General features: G+C 38.9%; 1 protein-coding gene and 1 long non-coding RNA gene across 8 annotated transcripts in view; both read right to left on the bottom strand.

The window, feature by feature from the left end:
- The window catches only part of LOC144374713 (transport and Golgi organization protein 1 homolog), a 79,670-nt gene that overhangs the window by 28,470 nt on the left and 34,802 nt on the right, over positions 1-16,398 (bottom strand). The gene's annotated exons all lie outside the window — the stretch shown is intronic.
- Positions 8,161-15,495, bottom strand: LOC144374712 (uncharacterized). Its single transcript, XR_013434045.1, has 2 exons — positions 14,778-15,495; positions 8,161-11,960 (listed from the first exon to the last, which is right to left on the bottom strand). It is a non-coding gene; the product is annotated as an uncharacterized LOC144374712 (long non-coding RNA).

Below are 16,398 nucleotides of genomic sequence, written 5' to 3'. Positions count from 1 at the left end.
AACTTATATTATTTACCCACAGTCTAGGCTGTTTTGTGCTACACTGGCACTTGAATGGCAATGAAGACTTGCCTACAAAGTCTAATATATTTATTATCAGTCTCTTTTCAGGAAAAGTTTGTTGATCCCTGATTAGATTATAGATTAAAGTCAGCAGAATAAATATATAAACATTTCTTTTCTTATGACTAAAATTGGCTGTATGAAATGAGATAAATGATCTATTAATTGCCAAGATAAAAGTCTCTTCCCTATAGAAAGTGTGTATTCAGGACTAGAAATCTTGGCACTGTGTCATGTCAAATGTAGGAAAAAACCTGGCAGTTCATTTTGATGAGACTTAATAAATTTCTTTTCCAGGGCATTTTGAGGTTTATCTAAACTTTGTAGATAATACAGGGAAGAACATTTTAATCTGCAAATAGATTATGTTCATTATTAGTTTGTAATCATTTCACAACTATCATATAATATTAAAGCATCATAAGAGACTGCCTATCATAATAGAAACTTTTATGCCTCTAGCCATTAACATGTATTTTTCTAGTTATTGTAGACTCATACTTTTAAGTTAGTGCTATTGGTAAAATATATGATTATTTAAGTCTGATTGCCTTACTAATTTTGACCAGTTTATTTTTCAGATATCCTTTTTGGGGTTTACTCTTTCAATTAATTTTTCGTTCCATGGACAATGAAATTGTTGTTGAGTATATAAGATGTTGCAGTTTCTATGTAAGTTGACCTAAGTGTCTCTACCACTATTGATGGGCAAAGATAAAAGTAAGTTAGTATTTTTACTTGAAACTGTAATAGATCTAATGTACTTGATTTGTTTTCCTGACACAAAAGAGTATAAAACTAGAAAAACTAAACATTTTCAGGTATTAATTTCAGACATGACTGTAGGCCTGGTGCACAAAACACAATTAGGGAGATGAAGCTCAAGTAAGATGGTGGTCATACTGAGTTAAGGAGAAAATTATCAAAGTGCAAGATTATCATAGTGGTTGGAATTTTGTGGACAAGAATGTCTGAGCTATTTATGGTGGGTGCAATGTAATTATGTGTATGTTAGAGAGAGAATACTAAAAGCCTGGAGGAAATTCATTTTTGATATGAATGTACCAGATGAGACTCTGTAAGGCTTAGCAGAGTTTGACTGCTATAAAGGAGACTGAAGATGATGCTAAATGGCAATGTTGGAAGAAATGGTTTCTAGCAGAGTCAGGTTGCAGCAGCTTCACTAATATATTAGGTACTTAATTAAGAGTTCAGGAATAAGCCTTAGCAAAAAGAACCACACACAAAAGAGCAATGGGAAAATGGTAGACCTAAATTTAAAATCAAAATTGATTCATGCTGAAAATGTATGTGGCAGCCAGAAAGGAAAAAGGAAAAGAAAGGTGTGTGTGTGTGAAAGGAATCTGACGACAATCAAAGGGAGATCAGTAGAATAGAGAAAAGGGATCAGGGGAGAGAGGAAAGCAGGTAAAAGAGAAATACTCGAGAATGATATTGGCTAAGTTTTATCACTGTATTGTACATATGTATGAAAACATAACAACAAATCCCACCATTATGTACAAGTATAATGCACCATGAAATATGGAAATAAAGAAAAATACCAAACCTAGTGAGGCGAGGTGGAATATGCTTATAATCCCAGTGACTCAGGTGGATGAAGCAAGAGGATCACGAGCTCAAAGCCAGCCTTAGTAAATCGAGGTGCTAAAGCAGCTCAGCAAGACCCTGTCTCTCAATAAAATACAAAACAGGTCTGGGGATGTGGCTCAGTAATTGAGTACACTGAGTTCAATCTCTGGTACCTAATAATAATAATAATACCAAATCTAATATGATCAAAACAATTCACCAGTAATTAGCCTGCATGACACATAAAACAGAATATCCTTTATAGGAAGACAATATAATCCAGACTTCCTATGATGTATCATCTATAAATGACCAGAATATAATTTAAAAAAATTTTTTTTGGTACCAGGGATTGAACCCAGGGGTGCTTAACCATTGAGCCACAACCTCAGCCCTTTTTTTGCATTTTATTTAGATACAGGGTCTCATTGAGTTGCTAAGTGCATCCCTTAATTGCTGAGGCTAGCGTTGAACTCTTTTTTTTTTTTTAACAATTTTAATTTTTAATAATGGAAACATTTTGCTATTCCAGAAAAAATTTCAGGGGAGAAAAATCTTCCCTATAAAAATAAACTCATCAAAATTATAAATATTATAACTTTTTTACTTCTGCAATTTAAAATGCTCCCCTGCAATACCACCCCTGCATATAACACCTTTCCTGTACCATCACATTTTGAAGAGAAAACAGTATTACAACAAAGCTCAGGTTTAATTTAACGTAACATTTGTAAAATGACTTTTTAAAACCTTTGGCCTTCAGAGCCTTTATTCTTATTTTACAACATTAAAAATGATGCTGTAGTAACCAGTGTTTGGGAGAGAACATCACTCTTCTAGAACCATGAACAGACAGAATTTTAATACAGTAACTTCCAAATTGTAACTTGTAGTACACATGACAGGGAGGTTTGGATAAACACAGAGGAGAATATGCCTATTTCAGACAATCTACTTCAAGTAAAAAAAAAAAAAAAAGAATTCACAGTTACCCAACAGCTACTACTTCTGGTTCTAACAGTGTCATGAATCTGAGAAACAAATGCTTCACAAACTATAAGTTTACTGGAATGAGTAATTAAAAGACCAGGTGGTTGATAACAGTATATTCAAACCCAATCCACAGCCTGAATAGGAAAACCAGTATTAAAATCATGAAGGCATTCCCTGAACAACAAAGGCCAAGTGTTGGGTGACAATGTCACTAAAACCTCATTGACGCACTAAAAAGAAGTTACATGCAAAATTAAACAATGTGTGCCATGCATAATTTATTAGCTTTGAACTCTTGATCCTCCTGCCTTAGCCTCCTGAGTCGATGGGATTATAGGCATATAGAATATCATTAAATTTTGCCAGAATGCAAAGAAGATAGAAAAATGAGAACCACAAGAGAAAATGTCACATATAAAAAAAGTTCCGTGAGCTGACCCAGATGTTAGGATTAGCAGAAAAAAAATTTAAAAAGTTTTTATAACTAATTTCAAAGAATTAAAGAAAAGCTTAATCATAATGAATAAGTAGATATGGGTGTCAACATATAAATGAAAAATTTCTTTTAAAAGAAATAAAAAGTATAGTATTTGAAATGAAAAATTCATGAAACAAATCTATCCTCAGATTATATAGTGCAAAAACATCAAAAAGTTAACTTGGAGATAGACCAATAAAAATTATCTGGTCTAAAAATCAGAAAGAAAAAAATAGAGACTTGGTTACTATCATTACAAAGTGACCTAATATACATATAATTAGATTTCTAGAAGAATAGAGGCATAAATTGTACAGAAAAAATATTTAAGACAATGATGGCTAAAATTATCTCAAATTAACAAAAAAGATGTTAACAGATTTAGGAAACTCAGTGAATACTAAAGTTAGTTACAAAGCAAATCACATCTAGATGCATCAGAGTCAACTGTAAATAATCAATTAGGAGGAAAAAGGTCTTGAAGGCAATTAGAAAAAAGTGGTGTGTTACGCATAGGTAAAAATGACTAAAATGATAGCTGACTTCTTATCAGAAATGAGAGATTAAAGTTAACGGAAAGGTTTAAGGTGCTAGAAGACAAAAACTGCTAATCTAGGATAAGTACTCTTCAAAACTGAAAGCAGAATAGACATTTTCAAATAAATAAAAAGTAAGAAAATTCAATACCAATAGATCTCTACTATTAACAATGCTAAAAGAACCTCTTCAGGATAAAAGGAGATGATCCATCAGGTAGAAACAGATGCACTGTGTGTTTTAGTTCACTGTGTAATAAATTTAATGGTTTAAAATAAAAATTCTTTGTTATTTCTCCTTATTCTATGATTTGACTTTACATAACCTGATGGGTCCTTTGCTCTAGGTATTTATTAGTGCTTATGTGGTTTCCTTTAGCAGGGATTGTTTAACCAAAGGTAGAACTGACAAAATAGCTTTGTTTACATGTCTGCTAGCTCAACTGGTTGGGTCAGGCTTATCTCCTCAAATGCTTTTAGTCATTCAGTCATTCTAAAATTTTTTATTTGTTGATTAGATTTCTAGAGGATAAAAGTAGAAGGTATACACCTTCCCAAGGTGTTAGGTCTAGGATTGGCATGGCATCACTTTCACCAAAAATATATTTTGTTCATTAAAACAAGACAAAAGACCAGCCCAGACTCAGCGGGTGGGAAAATAGATATTACTTCATAATGAGAGAAGCAACATGATACAGGAATGTGGAGAATTTGGGGTAGATATTTTTAAAGACAATGCACCATAAACAGAAATGAAAAGTACTAGAAATACTAAAATGTAGGCAAATATAAAAGGCAATATGTATACATATTTATTCTTTTAATTTCTTGGAAACATGACTAAGGTAAAAAACATAGGGTATACAGCTGTAATATGTATGACGACAAAGCACAAAGGACTTGGGGAGATGTGAGAAAGTATCACAATTTAAATTATGAAAACTGTGATAAATTCAAGAATGCATTTCATAATTCCTGGAAACATTGCTAAAACAATAATGTAAAGCAATAAAGCTAAACGCTAATGGATAAATTAAATAAAATTTAATTTTTATTTAATGTAATTTTATTTAATTACATTAAATAAAAATATGAATAGAACGAAAACAAGAAATAGATAAAAATACATCATGAATAGTAAGCCAAGAAGAATGCAGAGGCTATACTAACATCAGATGAATTTAATTCAAGATAAAGAGTTTTATAAGAGATAAGAAAGACATTTCATAATACCATAATGTGTTTTTAAGAACACAGAAACATGACACCATACAACCAAACATTTATATGCCCCAAATATATGAAAGCTGACAAAACTGAAGAGACAAATCTATACTTTGAATTTTTAACACCCTTTTAACAACTGATAGTAACACTATAAAAAAAATCACTAATGATACACAAGAGTCTGAACAAAACTATCAACCACCTTAATCTTATTGACATTGACTGACAATGCCCAACAACTCCAGAATATATATTCTTTTCTAGTCCTCATGGAAACTTGCAAGATAGGTTATATTCTTGGCAAAAAATTTTAAATATTGAATTTCAGTTTGTTTGCTGATCACAGTAGAAATAAATGGGGTATTCTTTAATAAAACTGGTCATTAAATAAAAGCCCTACAAATCATCAATAAACAGTGTTTTAGTTACCTGTTGTTATATTTTTAAAAATTCCAAAATTTAGTGGCTTTAAAAAATAACCATTTGCCGGGAGTGGTGGTGCACACCTGTAATTCCAGTGGCTCAGGAGGCTGAGGTAGGAGGATCGAGAGTTCAAAGCCAGCCTCAGTAATGGCGAGGCACTAAGCAACTCAGTGACACCCTGTCTCTAAATAAAATACAAAATAGGGCTAGGGATGTGGCTCAGTGGTCGAGAGCCTCTGAGTTCAATCCCCACTACCAAACAAACAACCATTTTATTTCTCATAATTTTGTAAGTCAAGACTTTAACCAAGGTTCTGCTCCAGTGTCACCTAGGCTCACCCATACAGCACACGCCTGATTTAGACTACAAGGTCTGAGATGGCTTTGTATGTCCGGAACTAAGGTGCTGACTGTTGGCTTTATATAGTCTCCCTTTCCATGTGGTTTTTTATATGTCAGGGGCTTTCTTCAAATGGACTCTCCCTCCAGTAAAATAGCCTGAGATTCTTTACAGTGTGGCACAGGGTACCACAGAGAAGAAAAAATGAGTTTGTGCCTTTAAAGGATACAGTCAGTCCTTCCTCAAGTCTCAATCTTGGGTAGGATCTTGGTCCATGCATTTTGGGGGAATTTATAGTTGGATGACATTTTAATCTACATTACTATGTGAAATGTCTTTGTTTTTATGATTTCATTTTTGCTACATTGTTCCTTTTCCATACAATTAACTACAATATAGGATAATCTATTAACGATAATGTCTCTTCAATTGGTTGTGTGAAGCTTGCTCTATAATAATTTATATAGAAAGAACTTATGGGAATAATATTCTCTAAATGACAATTTCCTGATTTAAAAACATATAATTTGTAGCCAGTACAATAGTGCATGCCTATAATCCTAGCTACTCAGGAGGTTGACAAGTAGGAGAATGGTAAGTTTGAGGAGAGCCTGGGCAACTTGGTGAGACTCTGTCTCAAGAAAAATAAAAACAAAACAAACATTAATGACTGCAGATGTAGCTAAGTGGTAGAGCACTCCTCAGTTCAATCCTCAGTGCTGGGGGTTAAAAAAGGTCATTCATCACCATACTAAGACACTCCTTAGAGAAAAGTAATTGCAAGAACATTGTTCTCCTTCCTTGGGATATGTTTTTTTTTCCTAGATTGGAATCTAGAAAGCCTTTTGTGTGCTTTATGCTCTCATTATGGTTATGTGGCTTTTTAAATCTTGTTCGTGCCATTGGATGTAATATGAGATTTTGGGGTTTTTTTGGTGGTGCTGGGGATTGAACCCAGAGCCTTGTGCGTGTGAGGCAAGTACTCTTCCAACTAAGCTATATCCCCAGCCCCAGTGGATTTTTTTTTTTTTGGAGGGGAATCTCTTCTCAACACATTTTGTGCCAGATTGTACTTGAGAAAGGGAAGTGATATGTACAGCATGGAACGATATTAGTTTCTGATTTTCCCACTTTTTAAAATCTTTTTTAAAAAATTATTTATTTTTAATTCTAATTTGTTATATATGACAGCAGAATGCATTATAATTCATATTACACATATGGTACACAATTTTTCATATCTCTGGTTGTATACATAGTCACATCAGTTGTGTCTTTTTTTAAGAGAGAGAGAGAGAGAGAGAGAGGGAGGGAGGGAGGGGAGAGAGAGATTTTTAAATATTTATTTTTTAGTTCTCGGCGGACAAAACATCTTTTTTTGTATGTGTTGCTGAGCATCGAACCCGGGCTGTATGCATGCCAGGCAAGCGCGCTACTGCTTGAGCCACATCCCCAGCCCCTAGTTGTGTCTTTATATGTGTACTTAGGGTAATGATGGTAATCTCATTCCACTGTTTTTTCTATCTACTATTTAGATGTATTTGAGAACTTTAAGAAAAATCAGAAAAACTCTTTCCTATTTTCATGAAAGCATGAATTTTTAGCCATATAAAATCTGTCCTGATGGGTTTTGGTTATATTTTTATACCTCATGAAAAGAGAAGAAATGTTCGCCAGGACAAGCCTCTAAACTGGAAGCTAATAGCCATGTTATCTTGTGTGCTCTCTTCTTCCACATAATCACTTAGGTTTGAGTGAGGCTAAAAACTAATGACACAAAGAACAGAAGGAAATTTTCTTGTGATTACTGTATATTGTTTAAAGACAGCAAAGAATCAACTATTTGTAGCATTTTGAAAAATCCACATATAAATTTTTACTAGACTTTAAAATTTCTTCTTTGATACTCTGGTTCTACTCAAATGGTCCACTCTCAGAGGGGAAATTCAGAGAATCCTGGGAGAGTCATTATTTGTGAAGTCATAGTTATGAACAAAAACCTTTCTTGCAAAGACTTTCAAGCTGCCTCCCTTTAGCTTTCACTCATTAGTGCTGGTTGATACCTGATGCTATTAAAAAAAATCTGATCCTTATCTCACACATCCCTCTCACAAATATTGTAGAAGTACATTGTGATCCCACTAATCTTTGTCCATGGCCATCTTTCCCAGAATTCCCCAACTGTCTCTCATTTCACAGGGTTTAATCAACCTCCTTCCATCCTATTTCATATAAAGCAATCAACATTCCTTATAAAAGCTGACAGCACTTGGGTCCACAGAACAATCCTTGTTGAGAAGAAAAAAAAAGAAATTCATGACCAAATAGTAGAGAAGGCAGCCGAGTCACTTAAAAGCTAAAATTGTAATAAAAGAGAAAAGAATGATCAAGGAACCAATTAAAAGACTATTCTGTCCCGACCGGCAGGACACATCAACGTGGGCAGCGAACCTAGATGGGGAGGAATGAAGGGACAAGAGACACGAAGGGTGACAGCAAGACAAAAGTTCTGATCAAGCTGCTAACTTTTATTGTTCACACAGGGGTATTTATGGGCTGGGGATGGGGGGAGCTCTCTTATCGGCAGTTGCTAGAAGTCTTCACAAGGCGAGACAGCGCAGGATGTCTCAGGGAGATGGATGGCTGCAGGGTGTCTCCCAGGCGAGATGTCTCCTAGGGGGCTGTTTCTTGTAACTGTCAGGCTATTCTTTGAAGGAGAACTCCCTTTTGGTCCCTGGCATCTCCCCCTTACTTATATAAAATATATGACCATACCTTACCGGCCTATGTCTAATAGAGAAATCTTTAATTCTGTTACTTAAGGCTGGATAACCATACTAGCAAACATTAAGCCTACCTGTGTAGGTTAGAAATAAAGGCCTTAAACTAAAAACTATTCTGGCAGTCCCTTTTGATGGTTATCAGGCATTCCTGTCTGAGAATCTCTTTTGCAGCTTCCAGTTTACTTATTTTTGGAAGTTACATTTAACTATTATTATCATTTAAAATGCCCAGGAATGGCAGTGTTTAGGCTTTGACTGTCTTTGCTAAGTGTTTAAGATGAAGCAAGTCAAACTGATTTTTGTTTCTACCTATAGTTAAGTCAGCTGAGTTACTCTGGAAATCCTTGGGAACTTCACAGCAGCTTCTCAGTTCTGCTAGTGCCATTTGCGCTAGGATGGGTCCAGGCCTTGCTTGACCATGTGGCTTCCCTTGGAAGCATCAGGGATGTCTCCCTTTTCTGATAACCCTCCTCTTCACAGCAAATGCACTGATTGGCTTTCTGTCCTCCACTGGTCTCATTAATCTCCCTGTTCAGGAGGTTATGTGGCCTAGGGTTGCAGAGCCCTTTGGAGAAGTCCCCTATTCCCTGGCTCAGACTGACTCTGAGGGCAAGAGCCAAATATTGGTTTTCTTGGCCCTTTTAATTTAACTTTAATTTTAGAACTTAATCTTAAACATCCAGCAAATAAGTTTTAACAGCCTTATATTAATAGTACTGGGCTTTAATGTCTCTCTATCCTGTAGGTGATAACTCCTTATCTTAAATTAGCCCAGGTTGTGTGTTCTTAAATCAGTACCTCTGTAGAACAGCAACAAGCAATCCTTAGACCACCTATAAGCAAACTACAAACTAAAATTAACTAGGGTAAAAGCATATTTAGTTTATGTAATAGCTACCTTGAATTCTGGCAGAGTTATATATTATAATCCCCTGTTTGAGATCCTGGTAATCGTGACAAGAACCAACTTTTGGACACAACTTTTAAATGTACTGAAATCTGGTCTGCTTCTTTCATAGTCGCTCTCACATGTAGTGAGACGGGACATACAGCCTTATCTCAGGCAAGGCAGGGCTCTTTATAAATCTTAAGTACTATAGTTCTGAAGCTGATCATTTTACAAAGCCTTCATAAATTGTTGCTCAAGTTTACATGAACATTAGCTAACACATCACATCTACAACATGAACTAAAGGCTGAAAACTTCTACCCCCCCCCTTTTTTTTTTTTTTTTTTTTTTTAAGTAGCAAAGTACTTTTGTGTTGTACAATAAAACCTTCACACAGATTAGGTTCCCATTAACTAGAAAATACATTTAAATTGTATCTCAGTGTAAAGTAACATGGAACTTTACATATCTTATTGATAACAAATCCAGTTAGAGAACACAAATGATATAAATAAATCTCCAAGATTTTTTTTTTTTTTAAGCCTAAAATTACCATATAACTTCAGAACACCAGCTTGATATAATGCTCTTTTGAAGCTTCTACCTTACAGACTTCTATACCTGGAAGATATGAATTAATAGCACCATAATTACATTGATGATTTTATATTGACCAAGTTTAGCTCTTAAAGAAATAACATTACAATATTGAAGAAATAACAGTTGTTATTTAACCATAGTTGTATAATTTTAAAAACTTATACATATAACCAATTTACACAGACCTTTTTCATCACTTGCTTAAACCCTTTTGTTAACTTAATCATATAGACTTTTTTTTTTTTTTTTAATCCAGAAACACATTTTCCCTCTATTAAATCCATATCTAGAACCTTTTAGTTTTTCTTTTTCATCTGTTAACCTTCTTTTTTTTTTTATTTTGAAATAATACTTGTAAATTTCTGAATTTAAGCAATTATTTCATAGACATCAACATTTTATTAGGTTTTATTTTTGAATACCTAGAAAAACTTATAAGCTTAATTTTAAAGACATCTTTACTTCTATCTGTTTACCCAGTTTAAATTGAACCATTTGAATCATGTGAATCAAAGATATTTGGATCCCCTTTTTTTTTTTTTTTTTTTTTTGAGCGCTCTTTGTATATCTGCCAATTGTCATATAACTGCATGATATATGGACATACACACACACAGACATAGGACATACAACACATAACATGAGTGTAACACATACACAAGGCCTTGTAGTTTTTTTTGTTTGTTTGTTTGTTTTAATCTCCATTGCAATGTTTAAAAACTCCACAGTTCATCAAAAATAGAACTGATCAGAAAGCATTAACTTGTCCATGAGCTCAAAAAAATACAGAATCTAAGGAAAAAACAAGAGTCAAAATGACTGGCCAGTAATTAGTAAATATCATACAATTTACTTTTTGGTTTGGTCTTGTTTGTGTTCAGGTAAAAGGACACTTTTAAGAAAGGAGGATCTGTGGGGATGTAAACTTAAGAAATAAACCTGTAAGAAGGGTATAGCATCCTTTTAAATGTTGGCAGCGCGGTCTTCCATCTCCAGACGATGATAGTGAACCTGTATGGGCTTAGAGGCTAAAATATTAATCTGTTCTTTAATAAATTGAACCAGCCTGTTTATAATGCAGGGTCCTATGGACATTATTAAAAGTAAACCCAACAAAGAGCCTAATAGTGGAAGAAGGTAGGGTAAAAATCCATTAAGCCCAGTCCAGAGGGGATTTTCAAATAGTTCCCTTTGTCTCTTTTCTAGATCTTCTTGAAGCTGCTTAATTTTAGTTCATACTATGCCTGATTTATTGGCATAAAAGCAGCATTGTTCCCCTAAAGCCAAGCAAATACCTCCCTGGTTAGCTGTCAGCAAATCTAAGCCTCGTCTGTTTTGAAGGACCACTTCTGCCAGGGAGTCTATTTGGTCCTGTATATCTTTAATGGTTTCTGATAGAGTTTGTACATCATCTATAAGTTGCTGAGATAGGCGACGGTAAGAGTGTATAGCCGTGCCTAAGCCACCTGTACCTGTGCCCACAGCAGCTGTAATTCCAAGGGTGGCAAGAAGTGGTAAGGCCTGTATTGCCCTCCTATGTCTTTTAACTAAGGTGTCTAGGCTAGGAATGGGTAGAGGTTCATCTCCTGGGACAATAGTTATATCAGGGAGTAATAAGGCAAGAACACAGCCACCGGTCCAATTCGCTGGAAGCCTGGGGAAGGCTGAGTTTCCTCCACACATAAAAACTGTGCCATTGGGGGGACAAAGAGATGGGGTGGGTGAGGAATAATTTTTTACTGTTGAGCAATTTCCAAAGGAAGTAACTCCAACATCAATATCATAGGTATTATTCTGCATCGTGCCTAATTTACCTATGCAGGCCTCCTCCACCAGGTGCTTGCTGATAGTTTTAGTGCGGCAGTTCACTGCAGGGTTCCGGGGACCAAAGGCTCACTCCGAAGCCTTGGAACGTCTCACGTTGCACACCCCCTAGAGTGGCTCTCCAGCCCGGAGCCCTGGAGCCTGGAGCAAAGGCCGGCTTCAGAATTTCCAGCAGTCTGGTCTTGTGATCTGGTTGGGCAGGGTCATCTCGCTGGGGAACTCCAAAATGTTAGACCAGGATGCAAGAAAAGTCCACTGACTCCAATTAAAATCAAATTAAAGCAAGCTTATTATTTCAACCGGCCGGGCTGCCTCTCCCTCCCAAAACAGCGGGAACAAGACAGCCCCCACCTTTCCTACAGCCCAGCTTTATAGCCCAGAAAGTTACACAAAAGGGGGGTTACAGATAACAGAACTCTGACAAGCATCACACTAATGGTAGTTTACATTTTTTGCTGGCCCCAACATCAGAATTTATGAGGACCATTAGAGCCTCAGAGAGGGTCGTTGTCTGGCCAAGGAAGGCCAAGATTTACGAGGTGTCACTAAAGTTTCAGAGAGGGCTGCTATCTGGTCAGAGAGCCAGGCATGGGTGAGTTCAAGGCACGGGCAGGCATTCCAAGCAGGTTCAGAATTTGTAGTAATTTATAGTAAATCTGTCTTGTTCCTGCTGGGATGGCTGCAACTCCATTAATAGCTGTGGCCAGTATTTTTATTTTTCCAGTGAAATCATTATCAATAATACCAGGGAAGACCTGAACACCTTGTAAGGTAGTAGAGGCTCCTCCAAGAATAAGGGCACAAGTATGAGATGAAGGGGGACCCATAATTCCAGTGGGTATTATCTGGGGCCCTTGCATGGAGTCTAATATTATATCGGTGGTGGCACAGAGGTCCAATCCTGCGCTGCCTGGGGTGGCTCATTGGAGGGAGGCAATCCTGGAGAAGGATTTTGAGGTAGGTTGGGAGTTTGGGAGGGAACAAACCTTATTGCTCCTGGGTTTGTCCTGGGGGAGGTCGGGGCCAGGGGCCGGCCCCGCAGGGAGTTTCCCCGGGAAGCGGGAAGAAGTAGGCTGTCCAAGGGCATTTGTCTTAGATCTACACTCACTAGCCCAGTGACGACCTCTACCACATCTAGGGCAAGGGGTGGCTGGGGGCAGTTTAGCCCCGGTTTGAGGAGACACCATCCCTAGGCTTTGCTTGCCTGTCGGACAAAATGCTTGCCTGTCGGCAAAATGGCCAGGCTGTTTACAAGTAAAGCAAGTACGTGAGCCAGGATTGCGAAAGGCCTTGGAAAAGGCAGCACCTATGGCCAGACCCATGGCATGGGCTGCACCCACCCCTGCACAGAGTCTAATAAAGTCAGAAAGTTCCCCTTTGTCCTTATGTGGTCGAAGAACATCCTGACATGCGGGGTTGGCGTTTTCAAAGGCAAGATGTTTTACAAAGGGGCTTTCGCTTTCGCTTGGTCCAAGCAGGCGCTCCGCGGCTAGGTTAAGCCGGGCAACAAAGTCGCTATAAGGCTCGTCAGGCCCTTGTCGGATTTTTGCCAGGGAAGTGGTAGCCGAGCCCTTTTGAGGGAGGCGTCTCCAAGCCTGTAAGCCAGCCGTCTGAATCTGCGCCAAAAGTCCAGCAGGGAAACGCACCTGTTTAGGGTTAGTGTCAAAGGGCGCATTGCCCACTAGCTTAACATAAGTCCAGGATTTAGAGGAGGCCTTAGTTAAATTTTTTTGAGCAGTTTCCCGACAGTTCTCTTTGAAATCTGCATTCCATAACAGGAAGTCTCCAGCACTGAGGGTAGCTCGGGCTAAAAATTTCCAGTCATTAGGAGTAAGCCATTGTGCGCTGTGACTCTCTAGTAAAGCCAATGTGTAGGGCGCAGTGGGACTGTAGTGAGCACAAGCCTTTTTAAGTTTTTCAAGAAAGCGCAGGCTTAATTTTTTGTAAGCACTCTGGGTTCCTTCCTGCCTAGGGGTGAACTCCTCATCCTCTGAGTCCTGATCTTCCTCTTGCCCTCCCCCGGCTTCATCCCCTTGATCCGTTTCCTTGGCTTCCTCCTCTAGATCTGTTTCCTCCGCTTTCACCTCTTTGTCCACAGCCTGCGCGGGCTTATCTGTCTGACTGCGGGTGACTGGGAAGGCGAGTACAGGCCGAGGGCGCGGCTTAGCCTTTGTATTAGACCACCTTGGGCCAGCTCGGGTTGACTCCGTGCCTAAGGCTAATGAGCAGAGCTCAGAGTCAAGGGATCTTATTTCTTTTAAAAGTTGGATCTGTTCCCGTCTGTGTTGGAGAGACTCTCGCAAGGGAGCCAGGTCAGGCAGGGGAAGTGGAGAAAAAATGTCTGAGGGGGCAGTTGGCCCCTGAAGGGCCGGAGCACAAAAGGCAGGAGGGACATAGGAGGGAGGTGGATGTGTGAGTCCTATAGATTGTGGCAGGGTCCTGAGAGGTGGCGGGTCTTCTGAATGGTGGGGAGCTGCTTCCTTCTCCAAGGTAGCCTCCTCCCCAGGGGTCAACGTGTCTCCAGTATTTAAAACTGGATAAAGGTGGTTGGTAACCCTTGGAGCCTTATTTATTAGGGCGGGGTTTTGAGCGGGACCAGGAAGGTTCCCAGAGTCCTGGGGAGACTGAGAAGGGTCTGTGTCTATACTAACTGAAGGGCATGCCGAGGGGGGACGAGAGGTCTTTTGCATAGCCTCTTCCCCAATCCTGACAAGTTTTAAGGTGCCGTTGTCAAAGGGTGAACTTTTAAGAAGTTCATTAATTAAGTTCCAGTAAGAAAAGGTGGGAACAGGCACCTTTTCTGGGCCAAAGGATTCATAATAATCTTTTAAACAGTCTCCTACTCTAAGCCGTCTTTTACCATCAATGGTCCCTTCAAGGGGAAACCACGGACACAATTCTACGTATGAAAAGAATAATTTTAAGGCCTTTTTCTTAACACGCGCCCCCCGTGTCTTGAGGGCCTCCTTGAGGCTTGACAAAAACAACTCATGTGACGAAACTGCTTGTCCCATGGTGTGTCACTCACCTCCCGTCGTCCTCGCTCTCCTCCCGGATCTGTCGGTCGTGTCTGCCGAGGCGATCTCACGCTCCCGCTTGGCCAAGTCTTCCCGGAGGACGGCGTTCCCCCTCAGTCAAAGGCTGGAGCCCCACACTGGGCGCCAAATGTCCCGACCGGCAGGACACATCAACGTGGGCAGCGAACCTAGATGGGGAGGAATGAAGGGACAAGAGACACGAAGGGTGACAGCAAGACAAAAGTTCTGATCAAGCTGCTAACTTTTATTGTTCACACAGGGGTATTTATGGGCTGGGGATGGGGGGAGCTCTCTTATCGGCAGTTGCTAGAAGTCTTCACAAGGCGAGACAGTGCAGGATGTCTCAGGGAGATGGATGGCTGCAGGGTGTCTCCCAGGCGAGATGTCTCCTAGGGGGCTGTTTCTTGTAACTGTCAGGCTATTCTTTGAAGGAGAACTCCCTTTTGGTCCCTGGCACTATTCATGTATTTTTCTCCTAAGAACCATCAGCCATGCTTCCGTTTGCACAGGTCGTTGGAAAGCAAAGCAAAATCCAAAGGACCACCAGGAAAAGTAACATCTTACTCCCCTAGTCCAGCTGCTGACCCCTCTCCACAATCTCTATTTGCAATGGAAATCTTACACCTTCTGGATGAGACAGAATGATGTAAACTGTTGGCCAAACAAATGGGAAGGCAGCAGCCTATTGTTAGTTCCTGGTTCACTTCCATTAACCAATACCGGCTCAAGGGGCGGGCAACTCCATTTCCACCTTCAAAGGAGGAGTTGGGCGGGGCTAGGTTTTGCGCATGCTCCCAAGGCAGGTTTCTGGGCATGCTCACCTTACCATATAACTGTGCTTTTTAAAAAACTTGGCATTAAAGATAAAGCAACCTTACTTTATACTTAATTGTGAATGGGCTGCTCTAACTACTCCTCTTTCATATTCATTTGATATTTTTAACCATGCTTTATGTCCTCACTCTGTTTCAAAGAGGCAGCTGGAGCCCACAGGTCTAGACCCTCATCTGGGTCCTGCCAGAGGAACCATCTACCACAAAGAGAATCAAGACAGTCATCGAAGACAACATTCCAAATTTTTATCCAAGTAGAGAATCCAACAGTTAAACTGTCTGCAAAAATGTATTTGTTTTGTAGGTAGACTGAAAACACTGCAATTTTATTTTGTTCTGAAAACACTGCAATTTTATTTTGTTCTAGTAAATAAAGTCAATCTAGATGAGTACAGAAAAGCGTGGAAACTTGGTACTAAGGTAATCAAATACAACTTAAAAATATGACCACACACATCTATTTTTTCTCTCACCTGAAACAGCTAAAGGACAATACACAGATTTCTAAAAAGATATATGAGGCAATGGTAGATGAAACAGTGCACGAATTCTTTGGAAGATAAAAAGTGGATAAGAAGAGGACAACAAATTCAAAAGAGCTGTGGAACCAAAACACTGGTATCTAGCTGGGGCTGACTGCAGGAACTGAAACCCTTTCAGTTCTCCAAAAACTCAGATGCACAAGCACAGGCACCACAGTATGGAGGAACTGAGAGGATCCACACACCAAACACCAAGAGTACCACGTGCCCTCAGCTCCCTGTCTTTCCAATTTAAA

This window comes from Ictidomys tridecemlineatus, unplaced genomic scaffold (genome assembly GCF_052094955.1).
Source record: "Ictidomys tridecemlineatus isolate mIctTri1 unplaced genomic scaffold, mIctTri1.hap1 Scaffold_83, whole genome shotgun sequence".
NCBI lineage: Eukaryota > Metazoa > Chordata > Mammalia > Rodentia > Sciuridae > Ictidomys > Ictidomys tridecemlineatus.
The sequence above is the reverse complement of the archived record's forward strand: the minus strand, read 5'-3'. Positions and strand labels throughout refer to the sequence as shown.